The 3,538-nt window shown below is 49.2% G+C and overlaps 1 long non-coding RNA gene across 1 annotated transcript; it reads right to left on the bottom strand.

The window, feature by feature from the left end:
• Positions 1–1,891: 1,891 nt before the first annotated feature.
• LOC135531144 (uncharacterized) lies at positions 1,892–2,639 on the bottom strand. The gene is made up of 3 exons (XR_010453962.1): positions 2,605–2,639; positions 2,254–2,525; positions 1,892–1,959 (listed from the first exon to the last, which is right to left on the bottom strand). It is a non-coding gene; the product is annotated as an uncharacterized LOC135531144 (long non-coding RNA).
• Positions 2,640–3,538: the final 899 nt, after the last annotated feature.

Here is a 3,538-nt window from a genome sequence, read left to right as displayed (position 1 = left end):
CTAGCCTGGTTGCCAGTCTGTTTCTGCTCTCTTACCTATTTCCCAACTCCATTTAGTTTCTTAGGGAATTGTCATACCAACTCAATGCTTGGCTTGACAATGGCAGCAATGGAGTTGGCAAGAGCACAACCAGATCTGGGACCAGGCTATAGGAGTAGACAACCAATCTGGGACCAGCCTATAGGAGGAGACTACAGATCTGGGACCAGGCTATAGGAAGAGACAACAGGGTCCTGTGTGGCTCAGTCGGTAGAGCATGGCGCTTGCAACGCCAAGCGTCGTGGGTTCGATTCCCGCTAGTGGCCCCAGCCGACTTGTAAGTCGCTTTGGACAAAAGCGTCTGCTAAATGGGATATATTATTATTTATTTTTTAACAGATCTGGGACCAGGCTATAGGAGGGATACTACAGATCTGGGATCAGGCTATAGGAGGAGACTACAGATCTGGGACCAGGCTAATGTAGGAGACTACAGATCTGGGACCAGGCTATAGGAAGGAGACTACAGATCTGGGACCAGGCTATAGGAGGAGACTACAGATCTGGGACCAGGCTATAGGAGGAGACTACAGATCTGGGACCAGGCTATAGGAGGAGACTACAGATCTGGGACCAGGCTATAGGAGGAGACAACAGATCTGGGACCAGGCTATAGGAGGAGACTACAGATCTGGGACCAGTCTATAGAAGGAGACAACAGATCTGGGACCAGGCTATAGGAGGAGACTACAGATCTGGGACCAGGCTATAGGAGGAGACAACCAATCTGGGACCAGGCTATAGGAGGAGACTACAGATCTGGGACCAGGCTATAGGAGGAGACAACCGATCTGGGACCAGGCTATAGGTGGAGACTACAGATCTGGGACCAGGCTATAGGAGGAGACTACAGATCTGGGACCAGGCTATAGGAGGAGACTACAGATCTGGGACCAGGCTATAGGAGGAGACAACAGATCTGGGACCAGGCTATAGGAGGAGACTACAGATCTGGGACCAGGCTATAGGAGGAGACTACAGATCTGGGACCAGGCTATAGGAGGAGACAACAGATCTGGGACCAGGCTATAGGAGGAGACTACAGATCCGGGACCAGGCTACAGGAGGAGACTACAGATCTGGGACCAGGCTATAGGAGGAGACTACAGATCTGGGACCAGGCTATAGGAGGAGACAACAGATCTGGGACCAGGCTATAGGAGGAGACTACAGATCTGGGACCAGGCTATAGGAGGAGACTACAGATCTGGGACCAGGCTATAGGAGGAGACAACAGATCTGGGACCAGGCTATAGGAGGAGACTACAGATCTGGGACCAGGCTATTGGAGGAGACAACAGATCTGGGACCAGGCTATAGGAGGAGACAACAGATCTGGGACCAGGCTATAGGAGGAGACTACAGATCTGGGATCAGGCTATAGGAGGAGACTACAGATCCGGGACCAGGCTATAGGAGGAGACTACAGATCTGGGATCAGGCTATAGGAGGAGACTACAGATCTGGGATCAGGCTATAGGAGGAGACAACAGATCTGGGACCAGGCTATAGGAGGAGACTACAGATCTGGGATCAGGCTATAGGAGGAGACTACAGATCCGGGACCAGGCTATAGGAGGAGACTACAGATCTGGGATCAGGCTATAGGAGGAGACTACAGATCTGGGATCAGGCTATAGGAGGAGACTACAGATCTGGGACCAGGCTATAGGAGGAGACTACAGATCTGGGACCAGTATAATCCCCTCAGCCCAGTGAATACCTTCCCCAGGCTGAAGTAGAGAGAGACCGTTCTTCTCAGGCCAGGTGTGCTTAGAGCCTTTCTCAGGGAGACCCCTTCCTCCTCCTCCTCCTCCTCCTCCTTCTCCTTCCCCTCTTCTAGTGCTCTCTCTTTGTGCCCCGTCTCTCCACAGTGAGGCTCCCCTCTCTCCTCCTCTGATGGCTTGTAGTGGACACCAGCTGAGAGACACAGAATAATACAATCAATAAGAATGTCCTAGTAGGTATTAGTCAGCATGTCAAATATTAAAATACACAGAGAAAACAAAGGGATCATGGGGGGTAGCCTAGTGGTTAGAGCGTTGGATTTGTAGCCCGAAAGGTTGCAAGATCAAATCCCCGAGCTGACAAGGTAAAAACAAAAAAAGTGTTGCTCTGCCTCTGAACAAGGTGTAACTGACGGTTACTAGGCCATCATTGAAAATAAGAGTTTGTTCTAGTTAAATAAAGGTCAAACATTTTGTATTTAAATACCACACGGAGCCTGCACCCCCTCCTCCTCTGTATGTCCAAGGGGTAGTAGCACTGACAGCAGCAGCCTCCTGGGCCCTGGCCTCTCCAGGTGGGCCCTCTCTGGATGGGCTTGGGGCTCTAGGATGGTGTGGGCTGGATGGACAGGATAGGTCTGGGTCAACCTCTCTGGATGGGTACCCTCTGGCTGGGTCTGGGCTGGATCCTCAGAGCTGACATACGCCTCATGTATGAGTGGCAGGAACTTCCCCCAGCCCACCTGGACTCCTTGGTTTCTGCCATATGACGATTTAGAGTTATTATGTTGGAATACTATGAAGCTCAAAGCTTGTGTCATTAGATTGCCTTACTTACCCTCCTACTACTGTCCTGGTCCAGACTGACCACTGAGCCAGAAAAAGGGGGGAGATGCAATCTGGAGAAGCTAGGGTCCGAGGATGTGTTGTCCTTTTTGTGTCTGTGCTGCCTTGTTTCACTGACCGAAGAAACAAAAAAGTATACATTTGACTCTGTGAAACACGTGAACACTCACATGCACACTCACAATCCTTCTTCATTCTTCACAACTGAACTGAAGGAAGGTAAACTCACGTGTCCGTCCCTGCTGGGCCCCACCCAGGTAACCACCATAGTAGTTAACGTGTGATAGCTGGCTGCTTCTCCAGGAGGAATCTACTGAGGCCGTCTTCAGAGGGCAGGGTCTCTCTCCTCCCTGTAGAGGCCAGGGTCTCTCCCCTCCTGTAGAGGGCAGGGTCTCTCTCCTCTCTGTAGAGGCCAGGGTCTCTCTTCTCCAACCTCCTCACAGTCTTTCACACTAAATCATTATAATGTATTCAACTTCTATAGTGCTTTTCATAACATAAAGAAATCTCAAAGCAATATGCCATGCAAACATGCAAAATATCATGAGTAGCCAAGCTATAGCTAACTACGCTGCACAAAAATATCATGAGTAGCCAAGCTATAGCTAACTACGCTGAACAAAAATATCATGAGTAGCCAAGCTATAGCTAACTACGCTGAACAAAAATATCATGAGTAGCCAAGCTATAGCTAACTACGCTGAACAAAAATATCATGAGTAGCCAAGCTATAGCTAACTACGCCGAACAAAAAAATCATGAGTAGCCAAGCTATAGCTAACTACGCTGAACAAAAATATCATGAGTAGCCAAGCTATAGCTAACTACGCTGAACAAAAATATCATGAGTAGCCAAGCTATAGCTAACTACGCTGAACAAAAATATCACGAGTAGCCAAGCTATAGCGAACTACGCTGAACAAAAA

Source organism: Oncorhynchus masou, unplaced genomic scaffold, assembly GCF_036934945.1.
Source record: "Oncorhynchus masou masou isolate Uvic2021 unplaced genomic scaffold, UVic_Omas_1.1 unplaced_scaffold_15288, whole genome shotgun sequence".
NCBI classification, from domain to species: Eukaryota; Metazoa; Chordata; class Actinopteri; order Salmoniformes; family Salmonidae; genus Oncorhynchus; species Oncorhynchus masou.
This window is presented reverse-complemented; position numbering and strand designations above follow the sequence as displayed.